Here is a 15,601-nt window from a genome sequence, read left to right on the forward strand (position 1 = left end):
AGAGTTGATTCTTCCATACATCTATCCATATAAAAAAAGAGTAGGATTTTTTTCAAATGACAAAACAAATGGCATAATACACAAAATATAGTTTTATATTATGTCAAATTTGTGTGACGTAATTCAAACACTCACCAAACATGTACATTATACAGTACGTATTACCTACCTCGCTCCCTTCTCTTTTCAAATAAATTTGTCATTATTACCTATTAATAGTAATAACAATTACAATTAACAAAGGGAAAATCCTCATATAATCTACATATACAGAAGGGTAGCCAATGCTCTCCTACTTATTACTTAATCATTTAAATTCATTTAGTGAGCCCTGCCCAAAATAAAGTTTTCCAATATCTTTGTAAATACCTTTATTTACATTTTTAAAGTGAATTAAAGTGAGTTAGCTGATGAGAACAGCCAATGGAAAAGAAAAAGAAAAGTATTTCTAACCAAATGATCTTCCAAGGATTTTACCTATTAATATGTATACATACATGCAGATGTGTGTAGCTAATGTAAGTAATGAAGAAAAAAGACGTAAATGAAGGTTCCTTTTATGCCATTTTAAGTATGTATATATGTATTAAAAAATGCATACATGTAATGTAAAACACATTTTTGATTCAAAAAAGATTTATATCAATGATCGCAACCTAATCAGATGCAGTGAAGCCTAAAAAAAAGGACAAACACTCTGTGGCGGTGGCTCTATTGATATGTACTATGATTGATTTTGATTCACCTACCATTAATAGATAAAACTTTTGTAAAGAAAAAGTTGCAAATTTAAAAAAAAGGTCAACTCAAGCGTAATCAAAGCTCATTGTGGCAACCTTAGACTTTAATTCTCGGATCATGGTGTCTTGTGGCTTCATGGAACTGGATACAAGTGTTTTCCCTAACTGTACAGTTGGAAATTTGGATGAGTTCCCTTCACTATTTTTGGACTCAATTAACCCAATTTCTTCTTCTTCTTCTTCTTCTTCTTCTTCTTCCTCTTCCTCTTCCTGAGCCTTTGTCTCAACTCCTTCGCCTTCAGGGGAAGGCAAAGAGGAGTCTTCAAATACCTGTCTTGAAGATGGGGGTGACATAATACCACTATCTCCCATCTCTGATTCAAGTTTCTTTATTGATTCCCCACGAAACATTTCTTCGGTTAAGGTTACAGTTTCTCCATCACGTATCAAAACGGGGAATTGGCTGATGTTACTATCATTGTTGGTTCTAGAGTTGTCAACAAGATCCATTTTTTTTGGAATAATCGATAGCTAATCTATTGTCTTTCGGAAGAGGTGGAGCAGGAGGAGGGAGATGGGTAGCCAGTCCAAAGGAGTCTTTTAATTGTTGTCTTAGATCAGAACTCTTTGTGAGTTTAGCTGAATCAACAAAATTTAAACTTAAAGAAGGTGATAGCGAAAAATCATTGTGGTTCTCTAAAGATTGTTTAAAAGATACATTTATTTCTCCATGACTTATAAGTTCGTTTCTTACGGCTGCATCCGTAACTTTGAGAGAGTTAACATAATTCCAGCTCGTTGTTGCAGAACTCAGAATATGAGAAGGGGGCTGCTCTAAGGTACATTGAGTACATAAACTAACATCCATTTGGCAATGTGGACAAAAAATATTAAAAGTTCCATTTTCTTCTTCCTTAGATTTTGGTCCTGAATAAGACTGTTCTGAAGGAATCACTTTTGTGACAGGATCACAAAAAGTAACAGTAGATTTATCTAGTAGAGTCTCGGCAAACAAATCACTACTAGAAACTGAAGACTTTACTGCAGCCACTTCTTTCCATGAGGTTTCATGTCCAGAATTACTGATATTATTGTATGTATTACTGGAAGAATTGATGTCATTCTCATTAACTATTAAAGAGGTTTGTGTAGCTGTGGCAGATACGCTAGGGATAGTACTACTTGTTTTAGAATTCAAATTTGAAAGATAATTCAATTTTTTTGTTTGTATGTGAAAACTTGATTTTTTGCTAGAGCCTTCTTTTTTAGAATTACCAAGATTTTGGAACAATTTGACTCTTTCAGCAAATGTCGTCTTACCAGGACCGATATCATCTTTATTTAATTCCTCAAGTTCTTCTTCTTTATCATCAACTTGAATTCCTATCTCAGATTCCTCCAGCACTTCTACTATATCGTCGTGAGAAGGTGTTTTGGGTTCAAATATAAGTGAGTCAATAGAACCAAATGTATCATAATCAGTAAGCTCCTTCGGCGGCGGAGGTCTACTAGGATTTTCTTCCATAGGAACATAAACACGGCCAATATTTAAATTACTGAAAGCTTCATAGTTTGAGTCCAAAGCTCTTCTTAAGGCAACATTGAGCTCCTGAGCAAAATTCTCAGGTTCAACAGCATCGAAATCTATTTTTTCTTTTAAATACTTTTGAAGCTCCTTAAGCACTCTTGAACGTCTTAATGTATTCAAATCGTTAACTGTGTTATCCCACTCTATGCTCAATTCTTTTAAATGTTTATTTAGAAGTATTTGATTCTTAACTCGGCGAACTTCAACTTCCTTGGATGAGAGAAATTTTTTACCAGACTGTAACATTTTTATATAAGAGGAAGCAGAAGAGCTCTTATCTTGACTGATAGACTTTGGTATACTAATTGAGGGATCAATTTCCAAGGATATTTTCTTTTCCATCAAAAGTTGCATTTGTTTCACTTTAGAAACTCCTTTTATAGGAATTGGAGGAGAGTCATGAGACTCTTTCACATCATGTGTTAAATTTGTTGAATCCTCCTCTTCAGTTTGAAATTCTTCTAGACTTATTTTAAGATTTTTCAAAGATACTTTAGGGTCAGATGACCCAATTTCCTTTTTCAGTTCTACTTCCTCTTCAATAGAATTATTCTCGTGATCTATCATACTCATACAACAACTACAATCCGAATACGATACACAAGATGAACATGAACATGACGTTTCCTCTTCTGAGTAATCACACTCGGAGTCTAAAGAAGTGGAAGTTTCATCCTCACTCTCTAATTGATGACAAGATTCACAGCAATGAGAATCAGATTTACAGTTCTCGTTTTTAACAAAATCGATTGTTGCATTTCTTACAGTAGAAACATCTGACTCTGTTTCCGTAAATGAATTATCCGAACTCTCTTCAAAGTTCTTGGAGCCTACCATTACTTCGTTATGATTTGGATCAAGTTTACGAATTAGTTCGACTCTTGACATGTATACAGGTTCTCTACTAAGGTTGGTCAATACACTAGATGCATGGCTCGACCAAGAACCACATGATACTTCGTGTTTGTTTTCGGTAAGAGTATTATTTGATAGCTTCTTAATAACTTCTTCTCTCGAAACATAAATTGACTCTGGGTTTTTAAGTATACTACTAGCTCGACTAGACCAAGAGTCATGAATCCTTCTCTTAGGTACTTCATTTCTTAGCTTAGGATAGCTTGGTTGAACTTCTTCTGATTTAATTAAATGATGGACTCCAAACTTTTGACTCAAATAAGCTGCACTCTTGTGCATCTTCTCGATCTTATATAGTATTTCATTTTTTGGAAGATCTTCGAATTCCCTTCTGATATTTGGGGAATTAACTTCCTTGAGAATATCCTTTTTAGACATTTTTTCCCATGTTTCCATACATATATTAAGAGGAATGGGTTCATAAACTTTAGCAAAGTTTTCCTCCAAGTCAGACCAAGAATCATATTCAGAATCAATAGTTTTTTTTACTTCCTTTGCGATCATGCCTTGCATTTGACGAATCAACAGCTTTTTAGATTCATAAATATTTTCTTCTTCTTCATACTTAACTTCATGTTCTACATTCAGGTCCATTTTACTTAAAGCACTATGACTTTTATCGTTATTGTTGGAAAAAATCAATTCCTTAATAATTTTTCGCCTCTGTTGCTTTTTCAAACTTCGGCTATATTGATTTTTCTTTTTACGAAAAATAGTGCCATTTTCTTCGAGGATGGATAACTCGGACTTGGATATATCCTTAGATTTTCGTCTAAATAACAGTTTCTTAACCATGATGATAGTTTTAACAATCTCACATTGAAAAAGGAATATATAAACAAATAACAATATAAATTAAACACTTCTACGAGATCATGTTCACAATTAAAAGTAACAATTTAATATGATTTTGATGCTTCTGAGTTTCATTTTTCGAAATGACTTGTACATTTTTTTTTTTTAATATTATCTTATTTTTTTAAATGACTGTAGATACTCGCACGCTAAGTAATTGTATTGTTAAGGGCCTCCTCCACCGTTCATATACTCAGAGGAAAAAGAAATTTTAACAATAAGAAAAAAAAATATCACTTCTACCGAATCATCGATAAATTCCTAATTATTAGGATCATTATCATCATACTTTCTGGCCATTAATTTATCCATTACTATTTCCTCACTGAGTCTCAACATTAATCTTCCCTCAAAAAAAAAAAAAATATATATATATGCAAGAGGACATCCGTGCTAGGATTACTTACTTTGTTTTAATTTGATATGGTCTTTGATTTATATTTTCAAGGCAACATCTGCACTATATAATTTTCTGTAGTAAATTTCTTAGTGAAAACACCAGAAGAAAAACATACATATAAACACTTTCTCCTTCGTTAAACTATACGGTAAAATAAAAATAGAATGATGATACTCTTAACTGAATAGCTGTACTTTTTATGTACACTTACATTTATAAATTGTCTCTTCTTTTCCAATGATTCAACTATCAATGCATCATTAACATATAAGCTTATTGCTTTAGATCACAAACCTTAAAACTATATTCAATCTACATATATATACTTAAATAATCATTTTCGATATAATTCAGTTTTTATCGGATCCTATGTCCTTGTCATAAATGTTAAAAAAAATGTTAAAGAGGATCCTGAGTTTTACAATCACTATATTGGTCATAAATACGCTATTTAAAAAATCGTGGTTTTTACAAATAAATAAAATATAAATATCCCTACCAATAAAAAAAACAAAAAAAAAACACAAAAATAATTAATTAATTAAAAGTCCCTTGAAGAATAATACTACATTAATTGTTTTTACCATAAGTACCGTTGAACCAGTTAACTCATCATACAAAAAAACCCACAGAGTAAGGATTCTTTTAGTTAATTTGTTAACTTTTATAATTAGTCAACAAAATTTTACTTTTTCAATAATTCAAAAGATTTAACGTCTATTTCTGGTAATATCTAGATACTTAATCAGACATGTTAATTACAAATTTGAAATTAATCACGTCAAGTGCACTACAATTTTTGATTTATTCGACCTTTCTACTTTTTTTAAGTAGAAAAAATACGTACTTACAATGTCAATTCTAAATATGGGTATATATTTCATGCCATTTCTTAGAAAATACATCTTTTTTCTTGAGGATGAATTAAACATCAGCTTTTTCTTATTTATAAAACAAAAGAGACTCATTTGAAGCATGAGTTTTATATAATTTATTTTCAAAATAGAAGATATTTTAGGAGGGTTAAGAGCAATATTTATTTAAGTTCTACTTTTTAAACAAAAAATTACTCGAGATCAAATTTTTAAAATTCCTTGAAAAATGAATTATACTGAATTAATTTAAAGAAGTAAATAAGTATAAACAAATAAAATAAAATAAATCATAGAATGATTATTATTATTATATCAACAACTGTGTCTCTAAAAAATGTAATTAAATAAAAATTCCCTTTTAAAATAAACAATTCAGAGAATTGTACTATTAAAATAAACAATTCAGAGTCTTATACTATTAAAATGAAAGGTCAATTACATATTACTTACACTTCAAAATAGTCCCTTTTGCTCTTAACTAGATGGTAAACCAAGCTAATATTCATTCTTAAAAATGTCAACCTTCAAAACAGAAACATTTAGGTTATTGAGATATTTATAACACAATAATGGGAAAGGACATATACACAATTTATAATATTAATATCTCTAATTATAATGAATATTTGTATCCTTATTTATAAAGCGTAATCAAAATTATGATCATGTAAATAGAACATGTAGAACCACTTACTTAAACTTTTATGACTATTTAAAATGTCCAACAGAGAAACATCAATAAAAAAATTCTCATTAATTCACGTAAATGTACATTTTAAAATTCTTAACTTGTAACACGTCGAAAGAATCGAGAAACTATGGTAAATAGAAATTATGTTATTTTTATTATGTTCTAGATTATTTATCTATAACATAATCCCTTCATTTTTCATATGATTGCAAATATGTATGTATCTACAAACATAAACATTTATTTCTTAATACGCACTAGAACGTCATGTGCGATTTTTTAAAATGTCCCTTGTATTATTTTCAAAGTTATGTTTTGCAAAATTGCAATGTTTAATGTTATTAGGATCCGCATGAACCTTGTAAATTCATAGAATGCATGGGTTATTATAAATATACATAATATATTAGTAAATCCATTGAGTTATGTAATACGTATGCAGAACATATATACTACATACATCAATACTATAATTTCAGTGTACTCAACCCAAAAATGAATTACTAAAAATGTATTTTAAGTGTTATGAAGTTAATTGACAAAATTTAAAAAAAAATCAATTGCTAACTTTCAGAAATAAATTTCAGCTTTTTGTCCATAGCTTAATATAATAATTAGGTTGGATAATGAATTCATTACACATAAAAGTTTACATATTATAAAGACAAAGTAATACAAATATATTCATATTCACTAAGAATATGGATATGCCCAATTGAAAACCTGTCATTTATGGCTATTTCCCTTGTTTTTAACTTATTTATAATAAAACAAAACCAAATTACTTAGTAGTATACCTCATGTCGCATATTAAAAAGTTAGGTAACAGCCTAGATTGACATTATACAGAATGCTTCAGCATGAGTCAAAGTACATTGAGCGTAAGAATTAATAAGTTGGTTCACGAATTGAAATACAAAAATAATATAGGTTTTCATGTGACGTCAGTGTTGTCGATATCAGCCATTTTGGGGGCCTAAACAAATAAGCTTTATAACACTTTTTTCATTAATATTAAGGAAATTAGTGAACTATTGGACATCAAAATAAGAACAACAATTAGAAGGACATAAAACTTACTGTCTACCAAAAATATTTTGCCTAGTTTTAATATATATCTGAGCCTAAAATGTATTAGAAATAAGTTATTACATCGTTATACAATCTTACTTCCATATTGAAAAACTAAATAATACAATGGAAAGAATAAGTTATACTTTTCTAAAAGTATCCTACTTTTCTCGTCCCCAATCGAACAAAAAAGAATAATAATTGTACAATTTAGACATTTCATAGGAATTTTTAGTAGATATTACTTTGATTTATTTTAAATAAGTTGACATCAAGTATACGCCTTTTTTTATTCTTAGAGCCCTTTGATGAATTTTTATCAAAATTTATTGGAAATTTGTGCATTTTACGTAGTAAAAGTATCAAATTCAATTATGATTCAATTGAAGCATATAGATTCATAAATACATTTTTTGAAAGGAAGGTAAATATGGATTTGTGATCTGTGATTTGATACTAACTACTACCCCAAGTGCAAAGTACGGCAGTCCAGCCACATTCAACATGGCGAATGCCCAATAATGAATCATCAAATAAGTCATAAACATTCTCAATAGGCAATTGCATGTATGATCCATCTCTTGCCTTCTTCCTTTGGATGTCAGCATAAGAATGGGCATAGGGAGCATACAAAGTATAGGCCTTGGAGGCTGTCCGAGACAGGGCAGGAGATGAGATACTTGTAGTTCTTCTTACCTTATAGACGTTGTAATCCTGCGGCTTTTTCCGAGACATGTTCTGAATGTGAGACGGTTCAATACACGGAATAGCTCAAAATCAACATTCGAATGGGATTCCGGATTCTTGGATGTAAGCTGCAATAACGACACAACTAACCCAGAAACAGCGACACCAATAACAAAAACAATAAGAAAAAACAATAACCAAGTTGATTTCAAATGGAGGGATGATTTAATGAAGAGGGGAGTGAGTGAGGCGTGAGTTCATGGTGAGTCCTCCTTCTTCTTCTTCATCCCTTTGAATTCCACTCTCCTTCTCTTCCTCTTTATGCTTCTGCTCTTTTACCCCCCTCATTCTCTCTTACTCTCTCTCCATAGATCTACTCTTTTTACCTCCTCTCTCTCTCTCGCTCTCTTCTTCTTTTACTCCTTCTACTCCTCATTTCTCCTCTTTCCAATTCCTGCCTTTTTCTTTCATGTACCCTGTACACTTTCAGCCTGCCAAATCGGGACCTTTTGTAAGCCCAGAAGCCTTATTTCATCATTGCAGCATCCTTCCTCTTGCTCTTTTCCTTCCACACGCTACTCCCACACTATGTGTATTAGTACTTAGAGTTGTATAAAATATGACCTGTCGTTATGTCAAAATAAAACAAACTGAAAATGAACGTAGTAATCTTGACGAATTGGAGAATATTTTTGAGTAGAGTTGCTTTGCTGTCATAACATTTTATTATATCAGCCGTGAAAGGAAGTTAATAAACATAGGTTTATAAAATATGTATTAGAAGGTAGGAGGGGCTATTTCTAGTTGTCAATCTTAATGGGCTATTTTATTTTCCAAAGCTGCTGTCATTATTATTGAATTCTTGAAAATGAAACATCTATGTATAAAGTAATAACTACTGTATCTGTACATGAAAGGACGGAGAGTAACAATAATGATTAAGTCGAGAGTTGCAAGTCTAAGTCTTTGTTGGACTAGGGGGTATATTTGCTATATACAGAGTGGGATTTGTGTTTATTTCCTTCCACTCACGGCTACTTGCAGCTGATATAATAAAACGTCAGGACAGCTAAGCTGCCTTCAACCCAGTCATTTTCCAAATTTTAAAAATTACCACGTTCTTTGTTGGTTTCTTTTATTTTTATATACCGGTAGGACATGTATTATGCATCACTGGAAGTCAACATAAATCGTACGCCGTATCCAGCAGACAGTGGGTAGGAATTACTTCGTTTTCAATACTCAATTCTACCCAGACTTCAACAAGGAAATAGACTCGCTATAATTCTCCAACAAATCCTGAAGGCGGGTTACTACATCTATAGTGTGTGTACACGTCTAATGGAATTAATTTTTTTGGTATTGAATGATGTAATAAAAATTATCCCATTCTTCTTCATTGTTGTTCACTCTGCATGTTAGACCTAATGGAATTAAGGAAAGCATATCATGGAACTTTTTTACTTTGTTTAAATTTTACTCACTCTTGATGTTGTTGATGTATATTTTGTATAGGAAGGAGTTTTTAAACCAAGGATGTCTCTACTATATGGATGGCGTTCTTCAAAACGCGCAACTCAGAGTGTGGCCTACCGTGCATTCAATAATATAAACTCTAGTTCTTCTTTTACCTAATTTAAACAGTGAAATAAGTTATGAATATGATGAACATTTTTTTCAATAACAAAGATAAATTTGTTGTCAGGAAAAAATGGCAAGATAAAAAAAAGGAAAAGTGTCTAAACAAACACGACAGCGATTCCAATGGAAGGAGTGTCAATCACTTAATTCTCCCTTATTAATTACAATATCATTAGACATGATGGACTATTCATATTCATGTTGGATAAGATTGCCCACCCAAGGAAGGAGTCGACTCTTTTCTTTTGAGGCTTAGCTTGGTTTTCTTCTTGAGATAAAGTTTCAATCTGCCATTATTCGCGTAGAAATTGAAATTCAAGCATCTCCTGTTGAGGATAAACTACTTTTGTATTAATTCTTAGGATTTCTGTCTCTAATTAATGAAAATCGATCTAAGGATATAAAAAATACTTCTAAATTATGAAAATCGATCTAAGGATATGAAAAATACTTCTAAATTAAAAATGTGTCACTCCATTTATCCAATTGTTTGTTTGTATTATGTTTGATATGTTTCAACATTAAAATAATAACTAATATATCATATTCATGCTGTCATAATTATATGTAAACATATTTATTTTATCACAAATTGATAAATGTAACTTTTATGATTTTTTATTGATTTTTTCCCATGGAATAATATTTCAATTACTTGAAAATTACGCATTTTTTAAACATCCATAAGCCGAAAATAACGATAGAAATTACTAATTTGATGATATATATTTATTCATAAAACTAACTTTTTAAGGGCCTTTGAAAAAATATTAGTGCATTTATGTGCATTTATGATCAAAAGAAGTGGACTAATACCCACCATGATCAAAAGAAATAAAAAAGATTGTATTTCTCTGTTCTCGGTAAACTTGAGTTAAATAGACACAACAGTTTCACAAATGCCAAACTTTTAAAATACAATATAGTTAAGAGGAATATAAGGCATCTGAAATCTTTGAGGGCCTGAAACCTTTCCATAGAGTTGGCTCTAACTATACGTACCTAAATTAACCAAATTAGATAATTACATGAGTGTTGAATAAATTTTTTCATGTCCGTTTCTATCGTCATAACATATGGATTGACATTTATTCTATAAATAAATTAATTGATGGAATTAACCATTGACAAAGGAATTTACATTAATATTTGTTTTACAAGTTAATGATGTTGGAGCTGGATTCTCATTCTAAATTGAAATGAATGAATATATAAAGTCATAATATTCATATTCTTCAATAAATATCACTGAATACCATTACTATTTATTACAAATGTAGTTACATATTCATATGTCATTGTATCATACTAGAAAAATACAATTAAAAATTCGTTGAAAGAGCCTATAAGTTACTTTTTATGGTTCTCATACTTGGCTTGATACATTGGAAGTATGAATTCACAGCCCTAGATAAACAACTTCAAGAATTCGAGTTCTTTAGATAACTACATAATGCAGCCTGTTTCGTTCTCTTTGGTCAAGATAGAAGGTTTATGAAGAGACGAAGACCATCGTTCTATTGAAATTTCAGATTGCTCCAACTGTACTGCGCTTTACAGTTTTTGTCTCACTCTTCAACGACTCGTCCTTTGATTACCTGCCCAAATCCTCTCAGTGGTTTGTTGCTCCACAGCCAACAGTGTGGGAAAAATTGTCGAAGATATATATTTTTTTTACTTTTTTTTGTGAATATCTTGAGCGAAAAACGAGTAACTATTTTTTAAAAGGGTCTTTATTCCTTAATTTTTGTATCAAGAACAAAACAAGAGTGTATTGCAAATGATAAAATATACAAATGAGATAAATACATAATTTCTTATTAATCAAAATTCCATATTTCTTCATTCAACTATTATATAAATCATAATTTACATTTTCAAATATACATAATATCTGTTTTGCTCCTTATATGTTACACGATGCTCATGAATAAGTAGCTTCTATATGTTTTAACTGAAAGAGATCGTAGAATGGTAACACCCATTGTTATACACTTATACACCCTTTATAAAATAGATATACATTCTTGTAAATGTAAAAAAAAACTTATTTAAAACCTCGACTAATTATGAAAATATATAACATTTTTTTGCCATCCCTTATTCTTTAAAGTGTTTATTTGTTAGCTCTCTTTATTTATATTTTCCATTTTCCTATTTGAATTGTACCCATATTATCATTACCCAAACCGGGCTACTCAAGCTGTCTTTTTAGTATCATATTTATTGAAGTAATATTTATCGGCCCTCTATTAATGACAAGTAAATCCATTGTCACTCCAATCAGGGCAGTTTCTGACGAGAGCTGGGGCCAAAGATAAATATGCGGGACTCTTTTCTTTTTTTCGATATTTAAAATTTTATTTTTTAGAAAATAAAATGCGGAGTTATTTTTTTATTATAACTTTTATAGTATAAATTTTTTTTAAAGTGATTTACAACATTTTATCCTGCTTGGGATACCTGCTCCTTTAAAACCGTTCCTACTCCAAATAACAAAATTGCAGTTACGTCACTGCAGAGCTCTTTAAAAACTTAAAGTTAACTTATACTTCTAGGGCTGTACGTTACTATTTAAGGATATTTGAGTCAAGGAAATGCCTATTCGGTAATAAAAGGAGTCTGTACATCCAGTAGGAATCTATCGCAGACTGTCCTACGCATATGCATATTGCGTAATAATATTTAGAATGGGTTTTATACTCATCAAATATATCAAATTATCTTCAATGCATTTATATTTTTAAGGATGACTTCTAATTTTAGACAGATGTTTTTAAATCTCTTCATTGTGTTTCAAACCGGATAGTCAAGATATTGAACCCCAATTCAAGGTATCATTGGTTCGTATTGTTATTGAAATTACATACAAAATGTAGATATATTATTATTTATATTGTACATAATATTATAATCTGTTAATAAATACCTTTACTTAATGTATAAAAAGTTGTTTACATATAGAACAGTACATGCATTATCTCTATACATATAATATATTAGATTGTTTTGTTAGTGACATATTGGATGTGCTGACCATGGTTATAAGCATATTTTGGATTTGCAATTTTTTTTACATTCAATAGAGTGTGAGGAAATTAAGTGAAAAAGAGCTGTTCCCGGCAAGTTTTGAATATTACAAAATTGTGTATTGATATAAATTGACAAGTTGAGTAATGTTAGGGTTAATGTAATACATTTTATTTTCACGGAGTAAGCTATTTATATATTCATGATTATAAAAATTATGATAAATCATTATTATCATTATAAATTCATTTTATGAGAATAAAACTATTTTATTGAATACAGATAAACAATTTGCGATTTCTTATTGATAATAGCAACAAAATAGCACTCACAAAAAAAAAGAAAAAATATATATTTAGTCATAGGGAAGAACTTCTTTTAATGTGTGCAGTAGTAGTGCGCCAACTTAGAATTCGTCTTCTCTTTTGGCACAAAATAGACAAAAGGACAAAATTGAACAAGGTCAAACTTGTCATAATTAATTATGCTAACGTATGCCTCGACACTCCCTCCATGAGACGTTCACCGATCTTAAGAGATATAAAGGTATCATAATGAAAAACAAATTCATATTAGGGAATATGCGGATACCTAGATGTTGTCGAGTTAACGTACGCATAGTTACCCAAAGGCAGGGTTATGTATCATTTTTTTAATTGGACCAATGACGTTGTACACTCGTTAGGCTTTGATAAAATAGTGCTGGTAGTTGCGGACTTTCCTACAAAGTTTTTACATGGCAGCCAACGTATAAGTCCGAAATACAACTCGACAATCGATCCGATGAAACCCAAACGCTAGATAATATTATATTGTCGAAAACTAAAAAATAATAAAAATATGCTCCCCCTCCATCATCGGAAAACAATCGAAATACATCTCAAACCAGATGGTTGACCTCAAAACCTTACCATCCTTGTTGAAATAGACTGATATCATATACTACTAAGGAGTCTCCTGACTAAGGAGAAAAATTTAACACTACAAAGAAAACTTATAACTCGAAAAAACGGAGTATGTGTAAATGGGGAACGCTTGCTTGTCATGTATCTTGCAGGATCCTGAGTCTCAACCGGGATTAAAATTCATTCAGCTGTACTCAAGATCAAGGAATTTGGATTCAATGGGGTTTCTTAAATCCCATATAGAACCTCTGGTCAGAAGGTTGTAAGTCTTCTGGTCCTCGGCAGTTCCGACTACTATATGATTTAACTTTATCCGTGCGTTTCTATTGACTGTTCACGGATGAGAACTATAAGTCAGAATGAAAAGCTCAACATCTGCCGTCTGCTTCCGACATATCCAATATCTATATTCAGATTTCCCAGGTCTTTACTCTTATTGTCCGTCTCGACGGAAAATGGCGAAGACTCATGCAAAGCTACTTGCCTAACGGATCTTATGATAACCGTAGTTTTATCGATACGGTCAAAGTAACACCTTGGTTACTACTGCGGATTTCTACGACTTTTGATTTTTCTCTGGGGTGTCTGGTTTAAGCAGAACTAAGTCCCCTTGTTGGATATTTTTTTGGAGAGTAAATTGTTTAATCAACTTTGTAGGGATATTAATTCTTGTAAGTATTCCTTTTGCTATATACCCCGAAAGGAATTTAATATCCGTTTTCTAGTGAGCCACATCTCAGAACACGGGACATTTTCCATCACCTTATCTGAAGGTGTGTTAAAGGTGTTGAAATTTCAGTCATACTGTAGCATGTTCGGAGATATATGTACTTTATTCCCCATCTAAAGTTGTTCCAAGTGGGTGATCATTTATGGCACCAATTAATTCAGAAATAACCATTTGGAGCTCTTTAATGGGTAATTTGTTCTTCTGAATTAACACTTTTAATTGTTTTTTTAGGTAGCCACCATATGTTCTGTGACTCCATTGTTCCAAGGGGCTTCAGGGGTACTGAATTTCCATTCAATATATTCTCCTCTGGAACTTTCTTAAAGTCCATATTTTTAAAAGTTTGTAGTTGCTTACTTGCGGCTACAAAATGACAAGCATTATTTGAGTAGATAATTGCCGGTTTGCCATATCGGCCAACGAATCTTCTGAAAGCTTATAGAAACTCTTGGGCGGAACAAGATTTAATTATCTCGACGTGGATAGCTCTCGTATAAAAGCATGTAAATAAAGCCATCCATATTTAGAACATTGGTGGACAACAATTCACATATGGTTCATCACATTAATGTTTACAATGTAATGGATATAGATAGTCGATTCCGACATTTCGCCATGGACTTGTATTATCCATTCTCATAGTAAAGGAGTCATCCTTGAGAACTCAAACTTTACATATCGACACCTAGAAACTTTGCATAACTTCCTAACTAAAGATTTGACATATTCATAATTACTTGTGAACCAATACCGATCTTTAAGCGTATTGAACTTTTGTTTCTGTGAGTAATGAAAGAGACTTTGATGAGTATATAGTACGAGTTTCTCAGCCTAAGATCCATTAGTAATGGGTAACATGATTAGTAATGTTAAAAGTAATAGTTTTTGTCATAGAAAACTGGAAGATTCCTGAGAGGTGATCCTGAGACAATCTTGCGTTTTGCAGGGTACTAGCAAAATTGCCCTGGGGAAAATTACCAAGGAAGAAAAATGCCAGTTAGGAAAATTGCCCATGTTTTGTTCAGACTTCATGATGAATAATAACACATTATAAATTCGCTAAATATTACTTATAACAAATATCTAAATGTATTTGTTTGTTCCATCCCCCAAGGGAGTACCGTTATTTGTAAGTAATAAATAAAGTTGATAATATTGTAGAGAAAAACGCATGCAAGGAGAAGGGGGGGGGGGAATATATATAGTATCATTGTTTAAAATACTAATGTGATTATCATCTGCCTCTTTATTATGTTTTTTGAGGGTATAACGAAAGTATTTATTAGCAAAATGTTTAATGAAGATATACTACGTATAATTGACTTAGACGTATTTTATCCGTCACAGTAGATTTTATAACGTCACACTCCATGAAATTGTAATTCATTATGAACCTTATTCTCAGAATAATAGCTAATGAAGCAACAAAGTAGAGTATTTCGAAATATATTTGAAGTTCCAAGTTTAAAAAAG

The sequence above is a fragment of the Lepeophtheirus salmonis genome, chromosome 5 (genome assembly GCF_016086655.4).
Source record: "Lepeophtheirus salmonis chromosome 5, UVic_Lsal_1.4, whole genome shotgun sequence".
Classification (NCBI taxonomy): Eukaryota; Metazoa; Arthropoda; class Copepoda; order Siphonostomatoida; family Caligidae; genus Lepeophtheirus; species Lepeophtheirus salmonis.